We start from the raw sequence: 18,013 nt of genomic DNA, 5'->3' as shown, positions 1-18,013 counted from the left end.
GAGGTTTAATTCCGATGTTGATTTTCTTTAAAAGAAGTTTCCCGTTTTTGTTGCTATTCACCCAGCAGTTTCTATTCACTCCATTTCATTTCACGGTGTGGCGCCCATAAGAAAAAATAAAGTTGATGATTATCAAAAAAAAAAAACGAAACGTCGGATTAATATTTTTTTTGCGTCATGCTGTAATACATAAAAAGTGAAAATAAAAAACTGTTTTTAGTATTCCGATATCTCTTTAAATAAAGTCGGTAGAATGTAAAAACGATTTTGATAAATTTCGGTTTTGTTCAGATTACTCCGGAAGTATCCGGATTTTTTAAATTTTTTAAACGTCATTTTATTAAGCACCAAATTGCGCAACTCTTCCTCTATTTAACCGACCCTATAACTCTTACGGTTTCCGAGATTCAACAATAGTCAGCCTCGAATTTGGGACAGCCTGTACATTTTCTGAAGCAGATATTAAAGGTGTATCGAGATGTAAATCCGTGTCTAATGAATATTGATTTTTATTTGCTGAGCTTAGCACATTGGAAATTTCTGTATTAATTTCTTTAGGTGAATCTTAATCTCCAAGATGATTCATCCCTGATGTCTCCAGATCGAGAAGTAGGAATTTCCTTCAGTTCTTTTCTGAAATAGTCTCGTAAACTTTTTCATTTCGCGTGCACTATTTTACTGAAAAAAACATTACACTTCTGTTTATCATTGTTAGGCAAATATATGACTTCAACATTAATCATTTATATTAATAAGAAGACTTTTTAGTGAATTTAAGATTTTTTAGTGAGTTTGTAATTATAAAGTTATTAATCTTGTACTACTTCAGTAATTTTTTTTTTAGATATTTGGCAGCAAAAGAATTCTTTAAAAGTCTCTATTTTCAGTTTCGTATGGGGGCCACAACAATCGGAAAAATAGTGAAATAAGTTCTGAAGATTCTTTGTTTGGAGTACTTTAAAACCGAATCATCTAGCTGTACCAAAAAAAGAAGATTTTCGAAAAATTAGTGACGGATTTATGAAGCAATGGAATTTTCCCAGTGTTATAGGGGCCATTGCCGGTAAACATATTCAAATTAAGTGTCCTAAAAACAGTGGAAGTATGTATTTTAATTACAAGAAAAAATTTTCTATTATTTTGCAAGCTGTCTGTGACGCAAATTATAAGCTGACAATAATAGACGTTGGCGCATATGGGCCTTAACGTTATGGAGGTTCCCTCCAAATTGATCTATGTACAGGCTAATGGTTAAAAATGAATTACAAATACCTGAAGAACAAAATTTGCCGAAAACAAATATTAAAATGCTATTCGTCTTTATTGCGGATGAAGCATATGTGCTGAACTACAATGTTCTGAAACCATATAGCAGGGAAAACTTAACTCCGGACAGTTTATATTTCAATCAACGACTTTCAAGGGCACGAAAGACCATAGAATGTACGTTTGGAATTATGTATTCAAAATGGAGAATCTTGTCTAAAGCGATTGAAACAGATGAGCAAACCGCTGATTTCATTGTAAACGCAATTTATGTTTTACACAATAGTATGGTAAAAGGATGGGAGATGGACCAGGAGGGTAGACGGTCCACCCAAAATATCCGGCAAGGTTTGGCAACAGGGCAAGACTAACCTGTCCCGTTCTGTTTTTTAGCGTTAGTTGCCTTTAAAGGCTCTGTTACATGCATCCGCGATCCGTCGCCACGTCGAAAAATCACGCCTCCTATTGGTTCAAAATAATACCGTGACAAAACACATCCGTCTTGTTTTAAACTTTTCCGATAACGGAGAATCTTAAAATCGATTTAACTTTTATCCGTTGTCGTTCCATTTTTAACCCTACTTTTCACTGTTTACTTTTTCGGTTCAGGTGTTCTGTGGGATTCTTACTTACTATTAGTCCCCTTGTATCAGGTGTTGTGTTTTAAAATGCAAACTTCTAGACAAGAATACATTCGCAAAGTGAATACAGTTCTTCTTTTATCGTTAATCCTTATTAGAAGAAAACGCCGGGCCAAGCAGCAAAGAAAAAGGCGATTTTGGGTCAGGGACATCTTTAAAAATAGGAAAGTGTAAGGAGACTATTGGAATTTGTTGGAAGAAATGAAATTAACAGATAATGAAAAATATATGAACTATCTTAGGATGACAAATGATACATTTCGTCTACTGTTAGGAATGATCGAACACAAATTACAAAAGCACTATATTTAAGTTTTATAAATAAAGATGACATGCTCAATGCTGGTTCCATTGATGGAAAAAAACATGGATAACCTTATTACTTTACAAAGTTCATTTGCAACTCATACTTTTAGGTATCTTGCTACTGGAGACAGTATGAGATCAATTTCATTTTCCTTTCGGATTGCTCATTCTACTATTTCACAAATTATAAGGGAAAGATGTGATGCTATTTGGGAATGTTTGCACAAAAAAGTGTTACCAAAACCAGATGAAGATACTTGGAGAAATATTGCAGAAGGCTTTAGCGAAAAATGGCAATTACCACATTGTGTGGGCGCCATAGACGGGAAACATGTTATAATTCAAGTATGTTTTCAGTGTAACATTAATTTGAAATTTGCTCATATAAATCAGTACAGTATATTAAAAAACAGGCACAGCATTTTACAGTCATACTGATCATACACTTTTAATTCACAAAGATGGATTTCCTTTCTTTCAATCTTGTATGTATAGTATAAAGTCCAGTGCAACGATATATTAGAATCTATGGCGACCCTCTGCTCCTATGTCAACCATTATAAATTTATAATTGGCATCACACAAAGCCATTAGTACAATACTGTGTGAACCTTTATAATTGTAGTATGTTGAGCCTGATTTTGGAGGTGCCTAAAATTTAATGCAATACTTTATACCTAGGTATTTAGGTATAGTCCAGTTCAAAGATATTTCATAATGGTCACCCGTCAAAACACCAGCATTTTACTTGTCAAACAATGTAAATAGCAGGTGGATGACATTGTTTGGCAGGTGGAATGCTGGTGTTTTGACGGCTGACCATTATGAAATATCTTTGAACTGGACTATACCTAAATACCTAGGTATAAAGTATTGCATTAAATTTTAGGCACCTCCAAAATCAGGCTCAACATACTACAATTATAAAGGTTCACACAGTATTGTACTAATGGCTTTGTGTGATGCCAATTATAAATTTATAATGGTTGACATAGGAGCAGAGGGTCGCCATAGTGATGGAGGAATATTCAAAAATAGTAATATGGGCAGATTAATTGCAACAAACAATCTAAATTTTCCTCCACCATGTGCATTAATTGACAATGGTGATGAAGTTAATTTTTACATTTGTGGGGATGAAGCTTTTCCTTTATCCACATGTCTAATGCGTCCATATCCAGGCCGATTTTTACCTCAGATTAAAAGGATTTTTAATTATAGGTAGGTAAACATATTTTGCTTTTTAATTTGGCATTTCTAAACATACAATATTGTGTTTACAGGTTGTCTAGAGGAAGAAGGGTTGTAGAAAATGCTTTCGGTATATTGTCAGCAAAATGGAGAGTTTATCGAAAACCAATCATTGCACAAGAAGAAACTGTTCGTAGCATTGTTAAGGCCACTGTTTGTCTTCATAACTTTTTAATTGGTGCAGAGAAAAAATATGTGTCTCCGACTTTTGTGGATAGAGAAGATATTGAAGGGCAACAAATTGACGGGGAATGGCGTAACTATGCTACCTCCAATCTTCCCAATATCAGAAGAACTAGTACTAATATGTATGGACGGACAGCAGATATAATGAGGAATAAATTAGCTACATTCTTCTGCAATGAAGGAGCTGTACCATTTCAATGGGCAAAATAATAATAATCTAATATAAAATTCTTTATCTTTATTAAACAGCACTTTATATAATGGTAATAATTATTATCACTTGTTCTTTTATTTATCCTGGACATACATATTTTTGTAAAATGTAGTACACACATTCTACTCTTTCAGTGGTGTAACATTCGCTAAAGCCTATTAACTATTACTGCTTATAACTATTTAGGGGACAAATAATTCTGTGCACCTTCATAAGCTACTTGAAGTAACTTAATTTCTAACAACACCCTTTCTTGTTGTGGAACATGCTCCAGGAGTTCTGATATTCGAATACAAATTGGATTTAAAGGGTTTTTGGGGATAGTCTCAGATGGAGGGGGATGACAATTAATTTTGCTAAGCACCCCAATAATTGCATCTTCAACTTTGTCACCTTTTGGGGTTCTAGATGGTTGCGTGCTTGGGGTTCTGGTTGGTTGCTCACTTGTGGGAGATAGTAATGGTGGAGTTGTACTGCTGCTACTTTGACTTCTTGAAGTGGTAGGGAGATCTATATTTGAAATAGTAGTTTTATATTTGATTGTGTCGCTCAAAAACGACATTGAATCAAGATGCTCCCATTTTCTTCTTTTGCTTGCTCCGGAACCACTTGGTGTATATTCATTTGTAATCCTAACATAAGTGTCCCGTAGCGTTCTCCATTTTTTCATTAAATATTCCAAAGAAAACTCTGAATTGCTACCAAACTCCTCGTAAATCTCCATCCATAACTGGTCCCTTATAGACTTCGATCTTTCTTTCAATGGTAACCGGGAATCCCACAGAGCTGGCCGATTCTGGACACAGCAGATCAAAAATTCTTCAACTGTAGTGGTTTGTATTTCATTCTGTAAGTAAAAAACATACAAATATTTAATTTAAGTTTGAATTGACATAAAAACAATGGTTAACAGGTTATAATAAATACCTTACCTGTACCGGCTGAATTTCAGACTCAGAATCTCCGGGCGTAGATGTGCTGCATTCTTTCTCTTCCATATTTGATTTAATAATGGCCAAAGAACATAATATAACAAAATTATAAAGGCTTTTGGTATTATTACGATAAGTAAAAACAAAAATAAATAAACAAACAGTAACCAGTAAACAAGCACCACCAGTGAAATGTCAATATTGTCAATCATACGAAAGTGACGCGTCCATGTAACAGAAGGGAAAACTATCCGATAAAATTTTGTATGACGGATGACGGATGACGTATGCATGTAACATCACCTTAAGACGGCGACTGGAACGCATTATGACGCACCTTCGCGAATCTTATTGACGATAGTTGAAATCATCACGTGCAAAAATTTTATATAAGTTTTGAGAATCTTATTTTTTTTTAAATCAGGTAAGTTTAACCGATTTTTGTTGGATTAGTGTTTAGATACCATATACAAGGTGTACTAGAGAGCACCAATCGTAGCTCTAATCGGCATATTTTATTTTTTAGTCACATAAAAAATTGCAAAAGGCAGGCTTTGCACCCACCAGAACAGAAGTAAGTATCATGGCGTTTAATTTAGCTGAACGATTGGGGATTCCAAATAAATTTAATAAAAAAGAAGGTATATTAAAAAAAAATAAAAACCACATTGCTAATTTATTATCGTCTTTTTTAGGTAAAGCTGGCCAAAAATGGTTAGAACTGTTTTTAAAGCGAAGACCTGAAATTTCAATCAGAAAATCCGAAAACACCTCAATTGCGCGAGCTTTGGGAATGTCAAGAGAAACCATTAATAATTACTTTTCGGATCTACAGAGAATTATGACTGAACACAATTTTTATGATAAACTCGGGCATATATTCAATACAGACGAAATAGGATTACAGCTGAACACTAGGGCTGGTCAGGTACTAGCCGAAAAAGGATCAAAATGTGTTCCAAGCGTAAGCCCTGGGGAAAAGGGTGAGACAATTAGTGTCATAGCATGTTGTAGCGCAGAAGGCACTTTTATCCCCCCATATTGTATTTTCAAAGGAAAAAATAAAAAAGAAGACTGGCATGAAGGTATGCCACCGGGTTTTAAAATTAGAATGTCGGAAAAATGTGCTTACATTAATAGCGAGATTTTTTTAGAATCGTTACGAATACTTTTTCTACCAAGAAAGCCCTCGGGTAAAACTTTACTAATAGTAGATGGCCATACGTCCCATACGACCAACCTGGACCTACAAGAATTTGCTGAGCAAAATTATATAATTTTGTTTTGTTTACCATCGCATACCACTCACTACCTGCAGCCTCTTGATCGCGCCTTCTTTAAATCTCTTAAAAGACGATTAAGGACCCAAACAGGGTCCTTAATCGTCTTCAATTTGGTAAGCTGTTAGGTGCATGCATGGGGAAACTCAGCAACTATGTGGAAAGTAGGTACCATAGGGTGTATGAAATACGACCATAACAAGGTTTGGTAATAGACTGATTTATTGTATGCTTGATTCCTCTGAATATAGTTTGGTTGTGACGCATTATAACAATAACACAATCGGTGATATTGTTATCGGTGATATTGTTATAACGGTGATAGGCCTACTGAGCATCCTATTACAATTATGTCGTCCATGTAGAGAAAAGCCTTTTTAGGTGTTATACCGGCAAAAGCGATGCTCATCATCCTTTGGAAACTGTTTGGGCTGACTTTAAGACCAAATGGCAAACGAGTGAAGCGATAGGAAGCTATGTTTGTGCTGAAGGTGGTGATATCCCGTGAGTTTTCTTCCAGTGGGATCTGGTGAAATCCTGATTTTAAGTCGAGTGTTGAGAACTATTTGGCTCTTCCCAGTTGATCCAAGATATCATCGATTCTGGCTATAGGAAACTTTCAGCACAAAGTTTCTTGTTGATTTGCCTGTAGTCAATTACAAGTCGCCATTTTTTCTCGCCATTAGATTTTTTAGGGACAAGCAGTATTCTGCTTGAGACGGCTTAATTATGTTATCCTTTAACATTTTGTATACTTGGGAATTGATTTCGCCTATCTGGGTATGTGGTGTTTTGTAGTTTTTTATGTATACAGGGGTATCATCTGCTAGTCTTAGCTTTTGCTTATAAAAATTATTTGTAGTTAATGTATCTGTGTCTAGTGCAAAAATATCCAAAAATTCCTGATACAAGTTTATGAGGTCATTCTTTACAAAATCTGCAGCGTCGGCTATGTTTAATTCCTTTAGTAACAGCTAATTTCGAAAAATGTTGTACTTACATAGGTTTTTGCATTTAATTTTTGGGTTTCTGATGGTAACATTGTTGAAATGTGTATTTAGTATCCTTGCAAAGGGTGATTGGCTAGATGCTATGGTGCTGGCGGTAAAAACTCCAAGGGCTCCAGTCCAGTTGCTATAGTCTAGACGACATTGATATTTCGAGATAAAATCCCGTCCCAAGATTCCATCTGCCGGTATCGGAAAATCGTTACCCACGATATGAAAGCTATGACTGATACTGTAGTTGTCTATATAAATATTGGTTGTTGTAGTTCCTATAGAGTTGGTATGCCCTTCTGTCACCCCTTTTATTTCGCTAACCTTGGATCTGGCCACGATCTGTTCTGGATTTATCGTTCTTCTTTTAAACAGTGAAATATCCGCTCCCGTGTTGACCAGTAACGTGACATTCTGGTAGCCTGTCATCTCTGTTTGAATGGATACAAAGTTAGATAGTGTTAGGTCCATATTAAAAATTTTTAGGAGTGCCCCAAAGGACCTTCTTGGGGTTCCAGTGGGTTTTCCTGACCGATCTCGGTGTTATATGCTCTTATATAGCGATTTGTTTGTCCTCCTCGGTGAGTTGATCGCTTGTTGTTATCGTTGCCTCTTCTTTGGTTATTATATTGTTTGTTATTATATTGACGGTCATTGTAGTTATTTTGCCGCCCATTTCGATTGTAGTTGCTGTTCTGCGTATTTCCATTGTAACGGTTGTTATAATAATTATTATCGGGTCAGTTTGAAAATCTTTCAGTACTCCTTCTGCGAACATTATTTCTTATAGGTCCCCCCCGATAATTATTTCTTTGTGTGTAGAATACCGTACTGGTGGTGGCTTCAGTACTCACACTGGCGAATTTTGTCAACGCTTCTTGCACAGTCTGAGAATTTCCAGCTTCCATTATTATTTTTGCTTTTTCGGAAGTTGCGTTTGTGACCAGAGCTTTGATGGTCGTGTTGGTGGTATATGTCTCTGCCAGTTGTTCCGGTACGCCATCGCTAACGTATGCGGTCTTCAACTTTTGACATAATTCCTCTATTTCGGTAGCGTATTTTGAGTCGTTTCGCTGCTTCAAGTTAAGTAGCTTGGCTGTTACTGATTGTGAGCTTTCGGGCTTGATGCCATCCTTTAGCTTTGCATGGATCAAGTCGTGACTGTTGCTATTGCCTACCAAACTTCTAGCTCTACTTATGAGTCTGGTTTTGACGTAAGCGACGGCATTAAGTTCAACATTTGCCTTAAGAAGAGTGAGCGCATCCAGAAAAGACGTCAGCTTATCGCCAGAACCATCGAACTCATTTGGTAAAATTTTGCCTGCAAAATTGAAAAATTATAACGTAGACAGAGGCATTGTGAGCGAAATGTCTGTCTCGGTTTTTATTATCGGTATCGGTTCGTCAATGTCGTCGTCGTCGTCACTACTTGTTAAATAAACTGTGATTTCGTCCTTAATTTCAGAGTCAATTTCCTTTAAAATCGAAATAGTCGAGGCGAAGAACCTCGAACGATCTAATAACTCTATCTCTACAAGTGCTAAATAAAACTTTTATAGATTGATACTGATTATCGCTTAAGTTTTTATAAATACGCGCTATTGGCGAAATAAACTCGTTATATAATTTTATCAAATTATCTCTTACTTGAATTTTTATACTTTCTGACTGAGGTACCTTTTTCTTTAAGACTCTTTTTGATTCCCTGAAAATTTCGTCTTTTAAACTTGACAACTTGGTTAAAACGTCCTCAAATGTCACTTTTACGCTACTCATAGATAGCCAATTTAACAAATAATGTTATAATATTAAATACTAATATAAAGCTTAAATTCATTACGTATAGAAGTTTAGGATTATTTGCTCAGACAATGGTTTCCTATTATTTGTCTATTTTTAAAATGTTTAACTAAAATCGTCCAAAATTATTACCTAACTAAAAAAAAAATGTAATATTTATAAAGCAGCTGACCTATAAATTTACTTCTACTAGAATAATACAATGTCAGCATAATTAATTAAAAATTAATTTGTTCTGCGAACTTGACACTGTCGTTACCCTGTTGCCCGTGGCTAACGACCTTTGCAAAAATGTATATTATCAGCATTTTCTACCACGCTTATAGGTTGATTGTTGTTGTCGAAAACGATGTGTCTGGAAAAATTCACAGCATAGGCATAAATGTACATACCCCAAATGTACATATCTTATTTTCTGCCGCCTTCCTCGTGGGCTCTCGCTGGTGCTCTCAGGTAAATGCTCCTACTGATGTCTCTTTTCAAACTCCTTCGGTATAACTTTGGGACACTTAGTACAGTCAGAATAAACACACAGCTCGCAATAATGTACAAAACGGCACGAATATCATGTGGAACTGATAGTTTTTCGTCTTCGACTATAAAGTTTGAGTTAACCACACCTGAACTGGTTACCTCACTTTCTTTCGATATGGATTTTCCCATAATTACTGGTACTTAGCCATTAATACATAGACTATACTGGGTTTTGCAGTCTGCAACGGTTTTACTTCACGCACGTTTTAAACGTTCCCGAATTTGCCTTGGATCTTTAGGCAGGATCGCCATGTGGAAGGTAGGTACCATAGGGTATATGAAATAAGACCATAACAAGGTTTGGTAATAGACTAATTTATTGTATGCTTGATTTCTCTGAATACAGTTTGGTTGTGACGCATTATAACAATAACACAACCTCGGAACAAGGTTATAATCGAGGTTATAATAATATAACAAACCTTGATGGCACCACAACTGTTCAAAATGCGGCCTCTGCATTTAATTCCACTGGGATTTATCCATTTAATCCGTTAATTATCCCGGAATATGCTTTTTTAACACAGACACCCCTTGAAAGTCCTGAAACAGAAACATTACAGACGGTCCAGACGGATAACTTATCAGTTAGAGCTGAGTCTCCTCAACCAGGCCCCTCCGGAATTCAAAATCTAAAAGCCTTACCCATCAACCCTAACAAGTTATCAGTACCTGATAAAGATATAACTCCCGGAAAGGCTCTTGATGAAGTAACGCCTGTACCTGTTTTATCTGCAGCAGTGAAAAGAGTTCGTAAAAAAATATCCGGAGAGATAACAGCTAAGGAATTTATAAAAAATAAGAAAGATGCACAACTCAAAAAGAACGTAAAACCTGTAAGAAAAGTAAAAAGTAAGAGAAAGGAAACCTGTGTCTGAAGATGACGTTACTCTTGATGACAGTTCCAGTGGTGAAGAAAACTTTAGTGATTTAGAAAATGAATGCGTCGATTGCAAGGAGGACTATAACCAAACGTCTAAAAAAGACGAATGGCTGCAATGTATCATTTGTTAACGTTGGTTACATGAAACTTGTTCTGGCTTCGTTAACCTTTGCAATAAGTGTAGAAAGACTGTAGCCACCAAAAAAAAGAAAGTATAGGTGGTAAAAAATTAAACGTGCTTCTTTAATAAAAAAAATAACAAAATTGGAAAAAATATACATAACATAACATAACATTGGTATTTCTTTTGGTATAATTAGGAATTAAAAATATTAATTCTAGGCACTAACAAATATACATAATGACAGGTATGTTATGTTATATATATTTTTTCCAATTTTGTTATTTTTTTATTAAAGCACGTTTAATTTTTTTAAATGTGGTCCATCTCTCCTCCTTTTACCCTGCTATAATAGGCAAAGAAGGTCACGAGGAACAGTTGAGGAAAGTAACAGAACTGCCTGAGAATCTACGGATTGGAAGGCCAAAATCCTAGGGGACGTGTACCACAAAGAGATATTTTTATGTAAATGCATATCCTATTATTTTTGAAAAAGCGATTTTCTGAATCCATCTCTACAGGGTGATTCAAAACTAAGCGGCATGTTTTGGGGGCGTGATCCTCGCATAAAAATAAGACAAAAAGTTCCAGAAGACAGTTAGTCTCTATACCTATGTCTCGTCTCAGTGAACACAGGAAGTGGTATGATACGAGCATGAAATAAAATATAAAAAAAATAGGCAGTGCAAACCTTATAAATCAATTTACTAAATGATTCATGTGAAAAAAAGACGTTTAAATAAATATGTATTTTAGTGTAAAGCTGGCAGTATCAGCATTATTAAAATTTGTGGAGAACTGATGAGAAGAAATTCTATAGCTCAGTCTTAATAAGATTTACATTGCATATCCCTCTCCATGTTTTTATTGTAATATGAACTGAAGGAAATAAAAAAAATCTTTTATTACTGTTTCTCAGAACCATTTAAAATATACATACTCTTCACAATCTTTACATCAAGGAAATTGTCAGGAGAATTTTAAATCAATTTTTAATTGTTGAATAGAAAATGAGAGGCCAGACATTTTGTAATATATATTTATAATAATCAAGTTAAAAATTAAATACCTGAAAAGTGAAACTTCTTCATTGAAATGAACTGAATTTGATTTTATTAAAGAGTAAAGATTGACAATACAAAAACATAATAGTAATAAATAAAATTAAATTTTCTTACCAGAAACCTGGAATTGCTTGCTGCAAATCAATTAAAACATTACTCCCAATATTGAAAGAGAACTTTTTAGAAAAAAAAGTAATGAATTTAAAATAACAAATAGCAAACTCAACCCACGCTTGCATATGCATTCATTGAAATGAAAAAGAAACTCAAATGGTATAATAATGACAAATAATGTTCTCAGTATCAGGTATCAGTCGATGTCAACAACTGTCTGTCAGCTCCCTGTCAATTTTGATAAGCAAGATGGCCGACATACGATTCCGATTTTCACCATACAAGCTTCATACATGTGCTCGATAGTAAGCGTGGAATTGATAACAACCGCGGTTGGTTGACAACAATGACAGGTAAGAGTGACGTATTGTTCCCCCACCACTTAAAAATTATGATCTAATGAAACAGTCGCTACTATGAATGAGTTATTACCAATTAAAGAGTTGCTGTTTTTGTTTTTTCTTTTTTGTTTAACTAAAAATTTAAGTCGAATTTTTTGATCCTCTAGAGATGACGTCACTCTTTTGTCCCGAATAAATTGTTGCGCTTTTATTGGTTCTAAAATAAGTAATGAATAATGCCATGTAAATTTTCATGTGTTAGGGTATTGCATAAACATCTTATTGCTGGAATTAACATTAAATTTTCTTTCCTTTAGTAAGTAAAGTAACTTTATTAATACTATCTTTTGCAATATTTGAGAACAATATAAAATATAATTATGTATGTATAACAAATATAACATAATGTAAAATTTCTATCATAGAAGAAATAGAGAAAACAATATACATAAAATATATAAACTTTTTGAAAATGACAAATAAAGATATACAGGTTGGAATTTTTAACTGGAATAGATTCAGTATTAGGGAGCCTATTGATTTGTTGAAAAAATAAAGGAAGACGGGTTCCTTTATTTTTAGTTTGGCACACTATTTTTGGTCTCTTTATAAAATTTATCCTGTTTTGAGGGTAAAAACCACCTTCAACTTTTTTTAATGTTTTGTGATAGCTCGTTGGAAAGGGAATAAAAAAAAGGAATATGACTCACTATTTACTTTCGCATTTTGATAAGCTAGAAAGCTAGCAAGAAATGAAAATCGAATTTTTCGACAAAGTTATTTTATTGTAAGTATTGTTGGAAATATTGCCCATTTTTTTCTTGGCAAAACCCTAATCTGAAATAGAATTAATTTTTGACATTACGAATCATATCTGGAGTTATTTGGCGAATTTCGTACGTAAGTCGTTGTCTAAATTCATCTAAATTTGTCGGTCTTGTTACGTAAGCTTTCGTTTTTAGGTGACCCCAAAAAAAATAATCCAGAGGATTAAGATCCGGCGATCTTGGCTCCCATTCAATGGTACCTTTTCTTCCTATCCAGCGGTTTGGAAAAACTTCACTCAATTAGTGTCACACGTTTTGGTCGTAATGAGGCGGATTACCATCCTGCTAAAACCATATTCGATCATGCGCAAAAACCATGACTGCATGCCAGCCATACACTATAATGGTAATGACCATTATACCAATTCTGAGAAAGCAGAAGCAATAGCAAATGATTTTGCCGCCATCCACAGTGAAGTACCTGACGTCACAGACGAACACAAAACCATAACAGACGCTGCCAACAAATTCTCAGAAAGAAAATATCCCCTTACTCCAGAAACTCATATCCCTCAAAACTAACCCCAGTACAATAAAGAAACATCTCATAGAAACTCCTCAAGAACCTCCCCCGCAAAGCCATAATACAAATCATGCACATAATTAACGCCATAATTAAACTGCAACATTTTCCCAACCAATGTAAAAATGCTAAAATTATTCTAATCCTCAAACCAGGCAAAAATCCCTCTCTACCCAGATCCTACCGACCAGTTTCACTCCTCAATTGTCTATCCAAGCTGGCCGAGAGGATTCTCCTGAGAGGCATCAACTCTGCGATCGAGGCCTTACAGCTGTTATTTTTTTACCTGCTGAACAGTTTGGCTTTAGACCAGAGCACAGCACCACGCTCCTAGCTGCCAAATTGGTACAAGACACCTTAAATGGCTTCAATAGGCAGATGAACACCGTGGTGCTGTTCGTTGACATTGAGCGGGCATTTGATTCAGTTTGGCATGCAGGGTTAATTTTTAAACCTAACTCCCTCAACTTTCCCTCCCATCATACATCCCTAATTTACTCCTACATAACTCATCGAACCTTTAAAAATCGCAAATAAAGTCTCAAAGCCTAAAAAACTAGTTGCAGGAGTTCCTCAGGGTACAGTTCTTTCCCCAAAAATCTACACCCTATACACCTCCGATATCCCCAAAACTCCCACTACAAAACTAGCGCAGTTCGCTGATGATACTGCAATATATGCTCAATCCTATTACGCCCCAGCAACTTAGTTCTTAATCCAAAGACACCTCCATATACTTATCCCTTATTACAAGAAATGGAAACTCAAAGTAATCCCACAAAAAACTGAACTTACTATCCTTTCCTGAAAGTTTTCCCATAACCGAATCGTCGACCCTGTCCTAATAAACAATAAAAATACTATACTTCCCAGCAAAAAAATAAAATACCTTGGTATCTTGTTTGACCCCAGATTATCTTTTACCATTAACACCTCCTACCATATCCAAAAACTTTTCTTAGCCAACAACAACTATATCCTCTATGTCCCAGGTCATCCTTAAGCACTGAAAATAAATTAAAACTGTATAAAACCATAATCCGACCTATCCTTACATACGGAGCACCGGGGTGGGTAAGCGTATCGGCTACGCAGAGAATAAGGCTACAAACAGTTCAAAATAAAATCCTTAGATGTTGCATTTCAAATCCCAGAAACACGAGAATCGGAGACCTGCACCACATTGCGGGGGTGGAGCCCCTTAGTGACTTCATTGAAAATATCTCCGAGAGATTCTACTCCAGCAAGGTGCAGGCATCTGAAATAACTAGGAGCCTCACTGATGTCCGATATGACCCCCACAACTCCTCTATACACGGCCCTTATTTATGAACGTCTCCCAATTGTAAAATAAAAGTCCCATGTTACTTGGTTTAATGACTTTTTATTAATAATCATTCTATTCTTACATTCCGTTTGGTTTGAATATACTTTTTAACAGTTCAGCAATAAACTGGTGTCATCGTACTCAATATCTTGGGAATGTTATTACTCCATTTATTATAATGCTTACTAAACTATTTTAAGGTGAATGTACTTATGGTAACCTAAACCTAACCTTGCAATATTTCCTTACTGGAATAAAATAGAATAATTGCTAATAAATATGTTGGAGTTTAATGATCCTTTACACAATTTACTTTCGCCAAAGGCCCTAACTTAAGCAATAACAACTAGGTTAGATAACCAACTAGATAAAAGGTTTCAAATAAATTAAGTGGTTCGTCTAGAATTGCTAGCGTAGCTAGATTTTGAAGGACCAGGAAAATATTATAATTATATTTTATCCCATTTACGGCGTCAATAACGACTTACCTGTTGGTGTTCGTTTCTAATTCCGGGCCGGCCAGATTCTTTTACTTCACTGCTACTCTGTCTCTTAATCACGTTTTGGAGATGCTTGTCGGTTCGAAGCACAGACCATAGAGAAATGAATATTAAAAGAGTGTTCAAAAGGTAGCCTAACCTGATCATCAAGTTCTAAAACTTAACCTAAAAAATTTAGTTCGGTTAGACCGCATCGAGGGCCAACTTCTGTCATAATTGTCATTAGATTATCAATTTTCTTTCGTTCCTTGCCACCACCCACCATCATCGATCGTCGCCATTGCTTATTCCTTTTTATTTTGGCGTCGATTGGGTGTGTCCTTTTGTTTTTTTCTCAACAAAAAATAGTTAAAAATGTAGCTTAAAGTGATTGAAGTGTAATTTCATCATATAGAAGCTTTTTTGTTGTTTTATTGTGTCGTTTCAGATCCGTAGGATGGGGTAAGTGCAATTTTTTTTATCAAATAGTTTTCACCATGTAGGTCACCTAAAATTGTTGTTTACCATTTTAAAACTGTCCTAATAATGTTATCACCAGGAAAATTCATTTTTAAATGCAAGGCACCTACTTGTTCTAATACATACTATTGGCCTATTGAGGATTCATACAAAAATAAAATTTTCTTTAAATTTCCTGAAAGTGACATTATTAGGAGGTCCGAATGGTTTAAAATACTTGGTTTAAGCCCAACCTCAACAAGGTGTTATTTATGTTAAGACCATTTTGATGATATTTCATTTACTAGTACTATACATACTCGTTTAAGAAAGTGTGCTCTTCCAATTGCTGGCCCAAGTATTATTCAAAATGTCCCAGTACTGGTTGAGGCACAAGTACCTTGGGAAGATACATTGACTTTATTACCTGCCATCATAATCCAGCAATCTCAATATAATGTTCAGAATAAACATAATTATGCTAGACCACTTTTTACTAGGTCTCACGAAAGGTATCATCAGTGCTTTGCTGCTAGGAAGTACCAAAAGCACAATAAGTGAAACAACTTCCACTCTACCAGGTCACTACTCAAAGAGGTACCTCACTTCGATAAGATGGGAGTAAGATCCAGGGATTCTTCTTGAATATTTAATAAAAAGGACCGATGACATCTAGAATTTAGGGTATACATCAGATTTTAAGACAATAAATTATAAACTTACTTTACAATTGACTTTAATTCTACCCCTACCCTTATTAGTTTGTTGATAACAGTGAAATTAACATTGTCAGTATCAAGCATTTAATTCTCAAAATAGGACTTAATATATTATACTCAAATCTCTAAAATATTGTCTTACATAATTGACCCATTAATTTTTTTTTTGATAGCGTATTGGGCTGTAAAATCTCTTTCACATTCTCTAAAAATCAATGAAAAAGTGCATTATTAACAATTTATTTTTTTGAAGGGCCTTAATGCATTAACTTAACAGCTTAAAAGCAAATTTGATGAATTTAATGTAAAAAAACTAACGAATTCAATTAAAAAATGTATAAAATAAACTTAAATTACATACATTTTCACTGTTAGCCTCTTCAAAAATTAAATTAATACACTTGCACTATTTCATAATTTTTTAGAGTTTGTGATCGAGATTCACAGTTAATTATTTTAGTTCGGTTAGACCGCATCCGTGATGCTGCAAATCGAGTTTAGGGTAAAGATGGTGCCTACTTGTTACTATGGGATTAAACCCTCTTATACTTTTAATTACTGTATGGCACAGACCGAACAGAACCTCCGTATGGAGGGGAAACGCGCACCTGTCGAAGTCATCATTGACGCATGCACGCGTTACAAATTGTAATTGTTCAAATTCTATTAAGTCGGATTCGCGGTGCATTCAAAAACCTCTCAATGCGGCAATTCTAAACATTCCGCCCACCAAAAAAAATACTAATTTTTTTTTGTCAGGTAAAATTAAAAAAAAATAATCAAAAATCAAGTGCATAAACGTCACGTGATCCAGGTTTACATAGCAAAACCTTTCATAAACAAAAAAACCAGGTAAATTAAAATTATATTTCCTACATTAATTAATAAGGACAATAAAAAAAACTACAAAAAAAAATAAACAAAGGAAAGTTGCTCAAAGTTACTGAGACGGCAAAGGGCAGACCTTTACTAGCGGTCGATCCAACAACCCTTTCGCTGTACGAACTTGCACAACTCTAGGAATATTATCGGGACTGGAGTAGATCCTTTCCAATCTACCAATATACCACTTAAGAGGGGGTTGATTATTGTCTTTAATTACGACAAGAGAACCAATTTTCGGAGAAAGGTCAGGTAGGGTCCATTTATTGCGTTGTTGCAATATGTTTAGGTACTCCAAAGACCAACGCTTCCAGAAGCTTTGATGCAATTGTTGAATCAGTTGCCAACGTTTTAAGCGATTAATAGCAACATCAATTAGTGACTCATCAGGAGGAGCGGTAAGAGCATCCATAGTAAGGAAGTGACCTGGAGTCAAACATTCCAAATCATTGGGGTTTGACTCATTTCACAAAGTGGTCTGGAATTCAAAACGGCCTCGCATTGTGCCAAAACAGTAGACATTTCTTCAAAGGTTAATATTTGTTGGCCTATCACCCTAGTAAGATGCGCTTTCACAGATTTAACATCCGATTCCCACAGGCCACCGAAGTGCGGTGCGGAAGGTGGGTTAAAATGCCAGCGAATTTGTAAGGTTTCCGCAGAGGATTGAAGAAACAAAGCGTCTAAATGCCGCTAAAAAGGATTCAGAGGACAAATCGGATACTACTTCGAGGTGCAAAGCCTTGGTCGCCATACATACAAATAAACATATATAGCCCTTTTGGCTCCGAACACCTCTACGCTTAGACATGGTAAGAAATATGGGACCCATATAGTCGACACCACAATGTGAAAATGGTTTAACT

The 18,013-nt window shown here is 35.3% G+C and overlaps 1 long non-coding RNA gene across 1 annotated transcript; it reads left to right on the top strand.

The window, feature by feature from the left end:
- The first annotated feature begins 2,446 nt into the window (after positions 1-2,446).
- On the top strand, positions 2,447-3,908 carry LOC126750466 (uncharacterized). Its single transcript, XR_007665732.1, has 3 exons — positions 2,447-2,558; positions 3,103-3,434; positions 3,497-3,908. It is a non-coding gene; the product is annotated as an uncharacterized LOC126750466 (long non-coding RNA).
- Positions 3,909-18,013: the final 14,105 nt, after the last annotated feature.

The sequence above is a fragment of the Anthonomus grandis genome, chromosome 2, assembly GCF_022605725.1.
Source record: "Anthonomus grandis grandis chromosome 2, icAntGran1.3, whole genome shotgun sequence".
Classification (NCBI taxonomy): domain Eukaryota; kingdom Metazoa; phylum Arthropoda; class Insecta; order Coleoptera; family Curculionidae; genus Anthonomus; species Anthonomus grandis.
This window is presented reverse-complemented; position numbering and strand designations above follow the sequence as displayed.